The 13,525-nt window shown below is 42.1% G+C and overlaps 1 pseudogene; it reads right to left on the reverse strand.

Moving 5' to 3' along the window:
• Positions 1-1,868: 1,868 nt before the first annotated feature.
• Positions 1,869-13,525, reverse strand: LOC120021473 (annotated as a pseudogene).

Below are 13,525 nucleotides of genomic sequence, written 5' to 3' on the forward strand. Positions count from 1 at the left end.
TTATTGAATGACTATTTTATACGAGAACATTTTATCGGGAACTCATATTGTATGACTCCTTGTTAATGTCTCTCTTCAGGGCTGCACTTAATTCTCCAGCTTCTTTTCCCTAAATGGATTAACAAGAAAAAGGATCATGTAATTTTTGTCTATTTTATATGTACTTGCATATCATTCATCTTTAATCTGGGTTCATTAAAGTCAACATATCTAAGGAAATCAGAGAACAAAATATTTGATTATACCTTGCCAACTTCACGACTCTTTGCTCTCATTTTGTTGATTTTGTTGACCTCAAGCTCATGCTGCAGCTTCCTTTACCTGGACAGGTGAGTGTTGGCCTGATCTTCCTGTAGGGGTGTCAAAACATTTTTTAATATTTATATATGTAAAAAAAAAAAAACGAAACAAAAAACATTTAAAGTCATGTAGAATAACTGAATGATAGAGTCAAAGTAATGAGTGTGTATGATTGATTGACAGATCTGATCCCATAACTACACTATTTTGTTATTTGTTTATTGAAAATCATGCATGCATTAGAATGAAAGGAAGGAGTTTATATTTTATACATATATCGGTTTTTTTCCGGAATATAAAAGGCCGTGGCAGGGGGCATGGAAATGGGCGCAGTCAGCCGGTTAGTGTGGCTGAATTTTTTATAAACCTTTAGCAGCCCCTATCTGCTTTTAGCACCACTAGTATTTACACACTAGTGGTGCTGGGAATTAGCTTGCAAAAATAACAGAATAGCCCACCAGAAGCCAGAAGTGAAATAGAATAGCATTTCAACTTACTCTGTTGATTGTCTGTAGGTTTGGTCCTTATGCAGGGGGGAAATTGAGAACAATTCAGAAAAATCATCTAATAGAACATAAATTAAACAGACTTTCCAAACTTGGGTCTGTTGTAGACACACTTCCTCTCCGCTTACCTCATGTCAAAATAAGTCCTGCACGTGCTCCATACCTGCACAAAAAAGCAAGAACTTGTGGGGGACTTATTTTGACATGAGGTAGAGAGGAACTGACCTCGCTAAGGTATACTGCATAGGTCTACAACAGACCCACCCTTAGAAATTCTGTTTAATTATACATTCCATTAATGTTATTTTTTCTTCACATTCCCCCCTCCAACGCTACAGACAATCAACAGTAAGTGGAAATGTAATTTTATTTAACTTCCAGCGGACAATAAAAAAAAATTGCAAGCTAATTCCCACGATGCTAGTGTGTAAATACTAGCATTGCTAAAAGCAGCTAAGCAGTGGTGTAGAGAGATGTTTGTATGTTTAAGCCATTTTCCTGCAATTCTAAACATTTTGCTATGGAGCTGAGAGAAAATGTTGCAGTTTTAAAACCAATTTCCTTAAATTCTGTGAATTTTGCCATGGCTAATACTGTGTTCCTTTGCTCAAACATAATAACACAAGCAATACTGCTAAATTCAATATTTTGTGAATTTTCTATTTTCCCTGACTGTCTAGCTTTTATTTAGGCGATTGTTAGTTCTCAAATATTATATTTTCAAATAATACATAGGTCCATTATCTTTTCTAAATACTATTTGGTTTTAGTCATTTAAGGTCATACTGAAAGCATTTTCCATCATGAAAATGTATTTTAAACTTACATTTTTCGGTGGTCCGAAAAGAAAAACTATGCGGCCCAAGGATTTCAATGGCAGAAACATCCCTGATATATACTGAAACTACTTGCAGTGATGGTCCCTTCTGTGATAAAGCTAAAACAAAGGCTAATACACTAATACCAAAGTTCCTGCACCTTGTAACACTACATAAATAAACCATCTCAATAAAGCAAGATGTCAAGTCAAGCAAGTATTGTACTTACGGCTTCCTCAGCGTGTCAACCAGATCCTGGAACCTCTTCAGTCTGTGGGTTATAAAATAATATACTGTACGCATTATATCATGTGTAGCTTCATAAATAGACTATTATTATAATTACTAAGAAAAATCTTAACCTGGTATGTGAGCTCCTTGACTCTTCCCTCATATTTGCAGATACCTTTGATAGCATCAGCCCCATGTCTCTGTTCAGCATCAACTTCACCTTCCAGCTCACGGACCTGAAATATAAGACTACTGTGTTTTGTTGTGATGGTAATACTAAATTATAACTAAAGTGTTGCCTTTTCAATTATGGAGTCGACTTTCTTTCAAATTAATGAACGATACATAGTTAAGGAGTTTACCCTAGACTCCAGTTTCTGGAGTTGTTTCTTTCCGCCCTTCATGGCCAGATTCTCAGCCTCATCCAGACGGTGCTGCAGGTCCTTCACTGTGACCTCCAGGTTCTTCTTCATCCTCTCCAGGTGAGAGCTGGTGTCCTGCTCCTTCTTCAGCTCCCCTGCATTCATGGCAGGCTGGATTATTGCAAAATGAAAGTATTGTCCTTAATGTGCACATAATTATAGCACTGGCAATGTTTGGCTCCAAATGGAAATGGCATTTTTACACAAACATGTTTGGGAAAAGGAACTAAAACAAGACAGTATAGTATTGTACAAAACTTGATTGTGCTGACAAAGAATGAGACATTAATGGCCAAGACGGCTATCATAGTCTACTTATAGTTATTTAATGTATGTAGACTCACATTAGTAATAGCCTTCTTGGCCTTTTCCTCTGCATTTCTTGCTTCCTGGACAGTGTCTTCCATTTCACCTTTGACTTGAGGAAAGTCAGTCTCCAGCTTCTTTTTAGTGTTGATGAGGCTTGTATTCAAAACAAGTTATGATAACGTGCTTATGTTAAAATTAATACATGGGAAGCACATTTTCAATTGGGCATTTTGTGGACTTTACCTGGGAGAGCAGCAGTCCCACACGCTCATTGGCATCAACCAGCTCCTGCTCGACCACTAAGCGGCCTCTCTCTGTCTGCTCCAGTACAGCCCTCAGTTCTTCAATCTCAGCCATCATCAGGTTATTCCTACGCCATGATAAACTAAAGTGTACCTTGAACGCTCCCTGGACGTTCCTCAGCTGTTTTTGGCTTTCAGCAGCCTGGCGGTTGGCATGGCTCAGCTGAATCTCCATCTCATTGAGGTCTCCCTCCATCTTCTTCTTGACTCTCATGGCATCATTCCTGCTCCTGATCTCAGAGTCCAGAGTGCTCTGCATGGAGTCCATCATCCTCTGGCTGTTCCTCTTGATCTGCTCTGTCTCCTCATCCTTCTCTGACAGCTTCCTGTCAACTTCACTTATTTACCTGGGTTAGCTCTAGCTGAGCATGGAGAATCTTGGACTCCTCGTGCTCCAGTGAAGCCTGTAAGGACTTTGTTGATTCATTGCTGAAGTAGCATGCCATATCAAAGACTACAAAGTCTGTTGAAAATAATAATATAACAAGGAATGTCATGCGCATTACAGTATATCAAAGTACTTTTTATAGCATTAGCTCTGCTTAGGTATACCCGTTCATTTGTTGGGAGCATATACTGTATAGAGTGTCAACTTTATTTTTTATTTTTACACAGTTTACAATTCCATTTAGTCAGCACCTCTACCAACTTGGATGTGCATCAGCTCATGCTTTTTACTGGACTGTTACCTCTGCTTCCTCCAAGGCAGTCTGGATTTCTTACTTGACAGCCTCCACAGTCTTCTTTCTCTTTTCAAGCTCATGAAGTCTTCCCAGTCTCACCAATTTGTTCACTCAAATCAGAGATCTCCTGTGTTGGGAGACATTGAAATATCAACGAAGGCACAAGGTTCATTTTGTAAACCAAAACAAGAGTGCCAGGCTATAGCACCCCAGGCGTTAGCACCGCTGTGTTTCTTAACATGCTGTACGTTGATGGTTCACAATGTTTTACGTTTTGGTGAGTTCATTTAGGTAATTTCGCTGAATGGAAATCTACATACGCTGTAGGTTCTTATTCTCCCTCTTCATTGTTTCCAGTTGGTCCAAACATTCTTCATAGGAGTTCTTCAACTTGAACAGCTCAGTGCTAAGAGAGCGTGCCTCTTTCCCAGAACCTTCTAGCTCTACCTGGCCCTCCTCGAACTTCTGCTTCCACTCTGCCAGAGCCTGGGAGCGTCAAACAAGTTAATGAATAAATGAGCGACTGAATAGATGTATTTCATTCATATTTTCTCGCTATCTTTTCATTCATGTTATCTTGCCAAAGTTAATTTGCGTCTTGTCGAGCTGGGCAGCCAAAGCGTTAGCTCTTTCTACATCAATCATGTGATCTTCCACACCCCGCCAAGCCGCACTGCTTCTTGACACACTGCTTCTTGACACACTGCTTGCTTAACCTGGAAGCCAGCCGCACCAATGTGTTGGATGAAAACACTGTACAGCTGGTGACCGAAGCAAGCATGTTTGCGCCCGGCCGCCACAAAGAGTCGCTAGAGTGCAATGGGACAAGGACATCCCGGCTGGCCAAACCCTCCCCTAACCTGGATGATGCTGGGCTAACTGTGCGCCGCCTCATGGGTCTCCCGGTTGTGGCCAACTGCGACACAGCCCGGGATCAAACCCGGATCTGTAGTGACGCCTCTAACACTGATCAGTGCCTTAGACCACTGCGCCACTCGGGAGGCCCTGTAGGCCTAAGTCATCAATTGCCATTTTGTATTCACTCTTTTTCTGATCCAGCTTCTGCTTGACACGCTGAAAGTTGTCTATTTGTTTTCCCAGTTTTGCCACAGTGTCGGCCTGCTTCCTTCGTAGAGCAGCAGCGGTGGCCTCATGCTGCAGGGTGGACTCTTCAAGATCACAACGCAGCTTCTGGAACTCAGCCTCATGCTTCTTGCTCATCTCAATCTGGACAGATGTTGTACCTACAGCTTCTTCAAGCCTCTCACTGATCTCCTCAAGTTCCCTGGAGAGATCAGACCTCTGCTTCTCAACCTTGGCCCGAGTAGCACGTTCAGCCTCAATCTCTTCCTCCAGCTCCTCAATACGAGCCTGAAATACACAGTAACACATGAGGTTTATCCAGTGTTTCGTTTGAGTAGAATTCTATTTAAAATAATCAATCAAAAGATCAACTGAAGTTCCTTGATCTTTTTCTGAAGCTGAACCCCAGGTGCTTGTTCATCCTCAATCTTACTGAAGAACTGACAAAGTCCGTTTGTATAAATTAAAATCAGATGTTTAGTTTTTTTGTTGTTGTTGAATTTCTCATGTTAATCAGAAACCAACTGAATCATACTTACTATGCATTTCGTCTGACTGCTGGTGGTCGTTTTCCAGATCCATTATGTATTCCTGGGCCTGTTTAAGATCTCCCTCAAGCTTTCTTTTGGCTCTCTCTGTAACGGCTGTCGTCTTCCTCCTCGTCTGAGGAGGAGAAGTTTGAAGGATCAGAGGACCAATGCGCAGCGTGGTAATTGTTCATCTTATTTAATGAAAGTGAACAACTCAAAATACAAAAACAACAAAGTGAAAACCGAAACAGTTCTATCTGGTGCAGACACACAAAGACTGAAAACAACCACCCACAAAACCCAACAGAAAACAGGCTACCTAAATATGGTTCCCAATCAGGGACAACGATTGACAGCTGCCTCTGATTGAGAACCATATCAGGCCAAACACAGAAAACCAACACAGAAATAGAAAACATAGATTACCCACCCAACCCACCCAATTACCCACCCAACTCTGGCGCTGGACGTGGACCCCACTCCACCGTTGTCTTTGTCCGCTTCAGTGACGTCCTTTGAGTGGCGACCCTCGCCGCCGACCTTGGCCTGGGAAGGGGCCCCACTGGACTGAGGAGCGCCTCTGGACTGAGGGGCAGCTCCGGACTGAGGGGCAGCTCCGGACTGAGGGGCAGCTCCGGACTGAGGGGCAGCTCAGGACTGAAGGGCAGCTCAGGACTGAGGGGCAGCTCAGGACTGAGGGGTAGCTCAGGACTGAGGGGTAGCTTTTGTTGTAAATTATCATTGTAGCTGGAAATGGCTGATTTTTAAGAGAATATCTACATAGGCGTACAGAGGCCCACTATCAGCAACCATCACTCCTGTGTTCCAATGGCACGTTGTGTTAGCTAATCAAAGTTTATCATTTTAAAAGGCTAATTGATCATTAGAAACCCCTTCTGCAATTATGTTAGAACTGCTGAAAACTGTTGTGCTGATTAGAGTTGCAAAGAAAAAGCCATATCTCAGACTGGCCAATAAGATAAAGATGGACAAAAGAACACAGACACTGGACAGAGGAACTCTGCCTAGAAGGCCAGCATCCCGGAGTCGCCTCTTCACTGTTGACATTGAAAATGGTGTTTTGTGGGTACTATTTAATGAAGCTGCCAGTTGAGGACTTTTGAGGCGTCTGTTTCTCAAACTAGACACTAATGTACTTGTCCTCTTGCTCAGTTGTGCACTGGGGCCTCCCACTCCTTTTTCTATTCTGGTTAGATCCAGTTCGCGCTGTTTTCTGAAGGGAGTAGTATACAGTATTGTACAAGATCCTCAGTTTCTTGGCAATTTCTCACATGGAATAGCCTTCATTTCTCAGAACAAGAATAGACTGACGAGTTTCAGAAGAAATTTCTTTGTTTCTGGCCATTTTGAGCCTGTAATCGAACCCACAAATGCTGATGCTCCAGATACTCAACTAGTCTAAAGAAGGCCAGTTTTATTGCTTCTTTAATCAGAACAATAGATTTCAGCTGTGCTAACATAATTGCAAAAGGGTTTTCTAATGATCAACTAGCTGGAATGTCACTCTAGACTTCTCCAGCAGATCTGTAGCATATGTGTTTGTATGAGCAGGAGTCTTTTACATGTGTCAATCACAACTGGATAAAGATACACTGACCAGAAGGCACTTACGTGTTTCAATATCAGCAGAGGCCAACTTTCCACTTGTTCCAAAATGGATTCTGATGAACTTACCCTCAAAAGTGAATTAGATATCCATCAGTATATTACCCCCAAAAACCTATCAGAAGAAAGTTTACAAATGCAAAAGTGTAGATTTTACACTTACAAAACAAGAGGAATGGTCTTTTCTCACCATCTTGGCATTACCATAAGTCTCCAGTAGGGGGGTAGCTGCAATGATTTGATCCTCCAGCGAGCCCTGTCATCAAATATGTTAGTGTTGATGCATACAACCCCTTCATACGGGATCTGTAAGGCTATAGTAATATTTCTGACCTTTATTTTCCCAGAAGCATTAGCTGTTGCTTGTTCCTTCGTCCCTCCAGACACTGAGATTGTCTCGAATTACTGGATGACACGTTTGGTGTTAACAGTCTTTCCTGCACCAGATTCTCAACTGGAGTAGACACAGATGATTCTCTTTGTTCATCTTTATTCAATTCAATCTCACTTAGAGCATACTCAACTGCATCACTGAACAATGTTCAGCTAGCTAAACGTGTATTTTAAACATCATTTTACCATAATTTTACCATCATTGGTTTGGATTTAGGTGATCAGGATTGACTGGTTCTCATGGCCTGAAAAAGGAAAGGCAAGTGGAAACCAGTTTCAGGCTTATTACACAATTACAGTACAGTAATCTGTTGTTGTATTAGCATGGGTTTTAACGTTGCATTGGGAAAGTATTCAGACCCCTTAACGTTTTCCACATTTTGTTACCTTACAGCCTTATTCTAAAATTGATTAAATCGTTTTTTTCCCTCATCAATCTACACATTAAAAAAACAGTACATTTACATAAGTATTCAGACACTTTACTCAGTACTTTGTTGAAGCACCTTTGGCAGCGATTACAGCCTCGAGTCTTCTTGGGTATTATGCTACAAGCTCGGCACACCTGTATTGGGGGTGTTTCTCCCATCCTTCTCTGCAGATTCTCTCAAGCTCTGTCAGGTTAGATGGGGAGCATCGCTGCACAGCTACTTTCAGGTCTCTCCAGAGATGTTCGATCGCGTTCAAGTCCGGGCTCTGGCTGGGACACTCAAGGACATTCAGAGACTTGTCCTGAAGCCACTCCTGCATTGTCTTGGCTTTGTGCTTAGGGTTGTTGTTCTGTTGGAAGGTGAACCTTCGCCCTAGTCTAAGGTCCTGAGCGCTCTGGAGCTCTTGAAGAATATACCTACAGTATGTGAATAAAAATAGGCGATGCAAGAAAAGCAGCTGAATGAAAGAAAAATGGTGCCTGATCCGCCGATCGAAGCAGTGGCAGTACAGGTAGAGGAGGAAAAGAAGCTAGCCCGCAGCAGCGCGTTGAGACACAAATGAGTTGAGATGAAGATGACAGCTAGCAGCGATCAACCAGACAGCAGCCAGCCAACAGTGGCTTTTATTCCACATCTCAAATAAACGAACTTGTATATGATTTGATTTGCCCTAAGTGTCTAAACAATGGACTGAAAATCAACATAGACTTCACCAACCAGTGATTCTGTCATGATAGAATGTGCAGACAGTGAAGGTGATCGTAATGCATTTAGGCGGAGTGTTTACACTTCCTCCAGGCTGCAGGAGTGCTCCAGGGGAGATGTGGCATTTGATAAAAATGTGAGGATGGTACTTCTAGCCCACGAACTTGGACTTGGTTATGCAGCCCTAAAGAAAATAAGCAAAATCCTAGGGATTCCTGCCTTGCTTCTCAGCTCATATCAGAGACATGACAGGAGAATGACCGGTAAATAAAAAGGGAGAGTAGCCCATTATTGTCAGGTGACTTGCTGTGTATAAATAATATTTATTTCCTTGCTCCATGAAATGTATTCAAAGTTAACAAAACAGAGTGATAGGAAACCATAACTATACAATGAGACTGTCACATAGGCCTACAATTAGTGTAGGCGATTAGTGACCTGCGATTAGTTAGTGTAGGCGATTAGTGACCTGCGATCACTACCTGCGATTAGTGAGAAATGAGCTTTACATAAAGTAAATACATGCTGTAATGCTAATATTTACATAGTGTAGCATGCTGATATTTAGTCCTGCAGTTATGTCTGTAATGTCGACAGACATAATAAGTACGTTTCCCCCCACTTTAGTTGCAGAGATTCAGAGAGGGCTGCAGTCAATGGAGAGCGCTGCAAAGATCATTAGAAGAGCATACGCAGATATAGACCCAGACATAGCAGAGTTGCTGAAGGAGGATGATGATGCCATCATAGACATTAATGTATCCTTCGATGGCACTTGGCACAAGAGAGGATTCACTTCCAACTACGGGATAGGTGTGTGCATTGGTGCTGGTACCAGCGAGCCATAGAAAATGGTGAAGATCCACCCTGTCACAAAAACCTTGGAGGCCATACATTTTTAATAGAGAGGTTGCACAGAAAATGGTACCTGTATATCACAGGATGCCAAATTATAACGTCCTCAAAAGAATGTAGCACGGAGGAACCCAGAATGCAAATGAATGTCTGAATTCTGTAATATGGTCGCGATGCCCCAAAAGCCGCATTGACGGAGCAGCCAGTATGGCAGTAGCCACGTTCAAAGAGGGAGCCACTGCTATAACAAATGTGATGAACAAATTGTGGCTTGACAGAACTTTGGTGACACTGGAGCAATCAGAGAGGAGTTGTGAGACCTGATGCTGCTTCAATGGAGTTTGCCAAGCGTAGGCGCAGGTCCCATGACACAGTCAAGAAAGTAAAGCGTCAACAGCAACATCTCAAAGGGTACCTTACATATGGGGCAGGCATAGCTGAATAATGTTCTACACATTTCAACAGCCATACAAAATCCTTGTATGTAACAAATTGAGCAAAGTGATATGCGAATTTGCCCAAAACTGCATATTTGCCTAACAGACCAGTATTCAAAGCATATGCTCTATTGTTTGAAACAAATGTATTAAACGTGCTAATGTATTTGTAAAATGTAAATGTAATGTTTATTTGTCCGTTTAGAAGTGATATATGAATAGAAGTTTAATTAATGTGACATAAATGGTCATATTTATGGAAAGTCAATTTTAATTGCATTAGCCTATCTTTATCAGCCATTTTCTCAAAATGACATGTTCCCAGGCCGCCAATTCATTTTTCTCAGTCTTCAAAGGATGTACATTCCCATTATTCCACACACAGGTTCTTAGGTCTTATAGTCAGACTTTTACAGAGTTTTTTTTTTTATAACTTGTGTCGTTTTGATTTGAAGTGTCATTTTATGTGTAAATATATGCAAAATATGCATCCGTCATACATGTGAATAGTGTTTTTTAAATAATTCCATGATGAATGGTAAATTCCTTTGAGGTGCATTTCTTTGGGCTCAACCACAAAGAAAGCTGTTTTGGCATCAAAGGGAGCAGCCTGGGCCTCAGAGGCAAATGGTCGTTGGGCCAAAGACCACAATCTCTGCGTCAGTGCTCATGATGGCACCTTACTCTGGGATGGGGAAATAAACGTAAATATATCATAAATATCGTAAATATATCGTAAATATATCATCATCACCATCATAATCATCATCATGACAATCATCATCATCACCATCATCATCATCATAATAATCACCATGACAATCATCATCACCATCATCATCATCATCATCATCATCACCATCACCATCATCACCATCATAATCATCATCATCATCACCATCATTATCGTAATCATCACCATCATAATCATCATCATCATCATAATCATCATCATCATCATCACACTCATCATTATCATGACAATCATCATCATCACCATCATCATCATAATCATCATCGTCATCACCGTCATAATCATCGTCATCATCACCCTCATCATCACCATCAGCATCATCATCATCATCCCCATCACCATCATCACCATCATAATCATCAATATCATCATCACCATCATAATCATCATCATCACAATCATCATCATCACCATCATCATCATCATAATAATCATCATCATAATAATCATCATGACAATTAGCATCATCATGACAATCAGCATCATCACGATCATAATCACCATCATCACAATCATCATCATCACCATCATCATCATCATAATAATCATCATGACAATCATCATCACCACCATCATCATAATCATTATAATCATCATAATCATCATCATGGCGATCATCACCATCATCATCGTAATCATCACCATCATAATCATCATCATCACCATCATCATCATCACAATCAGCATCATCATGACAATCATCATCATCACCATCATAATCATCGTCATCATCACCCTCATCATCACCATCGTCATCATCACCATCACCATCATCACCATCATAATCATCATCATCATCACCATCATAATCATCATCATCATAATAATCATCATGACAATCATCATCATCATCATCATCACCATCATAATCATCATCACCATCATAATCATCATCATCATCACCATCGTCATCATCGTCATCGCCCTCATCATCATCATCACCATCATCATCATCATTACCATCATTACCATCATAATCATCAGCATAATCAAAAGCAACCTTTAAGTGCAGAAACATGCTAGACTGAATTCATCACGCACAGCAAAACTGGTAAGTGCTAATTAGGTGGGTCGTTCCACCAATTCGGTGCCTTGTGAGATGTGTAACTTGGTCATAAAAAACGTTGGATTTCACCAACTTTTAACATTCTGTCATAAAGAGCACATGTTCATCTTCATAAAAACAAGTTTTCCCATCTCAAGATGCTAAATTAAAAAAATACTACAGTAAGTGCCTATTAAGTGCTGAATAAAGTGACAGGGTTGATCGTAACAGGGTTGACAATTTTATCTTAAATCAGCGATAAATCCCCTTCTGCTTGTTGTGTGCAACAGGCAGTGGTGTAAAGTACTTACGTAAAAATACTTTAAAGTACTACTTAAGTAGTTTTTTGGGGTATCTGTACTTTACTTAACTATTTATATATTTTTTTTTACCCCCTTTTCTCCCCAATTTTGTGGTATCCAATTGTTAGTAATTACTATCTTGTCTCATCGCTACAACTCCCGTACGGGCTCGGGAGAGACAAAGGTCGAAAGCCATGCGTCCTCCAAAACACAACCCAACCAAGCCGCACTGCTTCTTAACACAGCGCGCCTCCAACCCGGAAGCCAGCTGCACCAATGTGTCAGAGGAAACACCGTGCACCTGGCTACCTTGGTTAGCGCGCACCGCACCCGGCCCGCCACAGGAGTCGCGATGAGACAAGGATATCCCTACCGGCCAAACCCTCCCTAACCCGGACTACGCTAGGCCAATTGTGCGTCGGCTGCGACAGAGCCTGGGCGCAAACCCAGAGTCTCTGGTGGCACAGCTAGCGCTGCGATGCAGTGCCCTAGACCATTGCGCCACCCGGGAGGCCCTAACTATTTATATTTTTGACTACTTTTACTTCACTACATACCTAAAGAAAATAATGTACTTTTTACTTTCCCTGACACTCAAAAGTACGTGTTACATTTGGAATGCTTTGCAGGACAGGAAAATGGTCCTGGACATTTTGGACGAGAAGTTAAGGATGTCATCCAGGTACACAAACACGAACTGGTGAAGGTTGTGCATCACATCATTAACCAGGGCCTGGAAAACAGCTGGAGCATTAGTAAGTCAAAACGGCATGAGCCGGTACTCATAATGTCCACAAGGAGTGTTGAACGCTGTCTTCCACTCATCTCCCTGTCAGATGCGCACCAGATTGTGCGCATCCGTAACTCCAATTTAGAGAAAACCGTAGCTCCCTGGAGTCTCTCAAACGCTGATGACAGAAGAGGAAGGGGTAATGGTTCTTGTTGGTAATGTTATTTAAATCCCAGTAATCGATACAGGGACGTAATCCCCCATCCTTCTTCCCAACAAAGAAAACCCCCGCTCCTGCAGGTGAAGTGGACGGACAAATAAAATCAGCCGCCAGCACCTCCTCAATATAACTGTTCATGGCTGCAGTCTCTGGACCTGAGAGAGAATACAGCCCTCCTCTCAGAGGAGTGGTACCAGACAGGAGGTCGATGGCACAATCGTAGTGCCTGTGAGGAGGTAGTTTGCTGGCCCTTTATTTGCGTAAGATCTGACCCAAATCCCAGTAATCCTGAGGTACGCGGGTAAGGTCAGGCATGTCATTCCCAGCCAGAGGAACAGGAGGATTGGAAGTCTCCAGATGAGCAGGACTGGAAAGGTGTGGAGAGAGTTGCTGGCAGGTGAACTGACATGAAGGATTCCATCCCAGAACTCTTCCTGAAGGCCAGTCAATTTGAGGATTATGGGTGGAAAGCCACAGATGTCCAAGAACCAGGGGAAGCTCAGGAGAGTCCACCAGATGTAACTGGATAAGCTCCACATGGTCATCCAGAACTCGTAGTTGAATAGGCATGGTGAGTTGCTTCACCTTCCCAGACCCTAGGGGTTGACCATCCAGCACAGTGACTGACAACGGAGTGTCCAGCTTAGTGAGTGGCAGCCTCTGTTGGCGAGCTAATGTGCGATCCAGAAAACCGCCGGTAGCCCCAGAGTCTATGAAAGCAGGAATGTCCAACTGTCCATTGTCCCACCGCAGGTTGGCCGGAAGCAAGGTGCGTACTGTATCGGCCGCAGGAAACTGTATCTGACTCTCCAGAGTGGAAAGTCTGGCACCTCCCAATTGCAT

The sequence above is a fragment of the Salvelinus namaycush genome, chromosome 2, assembly GCF_016432855.1.
Source record: "Salvelinus namaycush isolate Seneca chromosome 2, SaNama_1.0, whole genome shotgun sequence".
NCBI classification, from domain to species: Eukaryota; Metazoa; Chordata; class Actinopteri; order Salmoniformes; family Salmonidae; genus Salvelinus; species Salvelinus namaycush.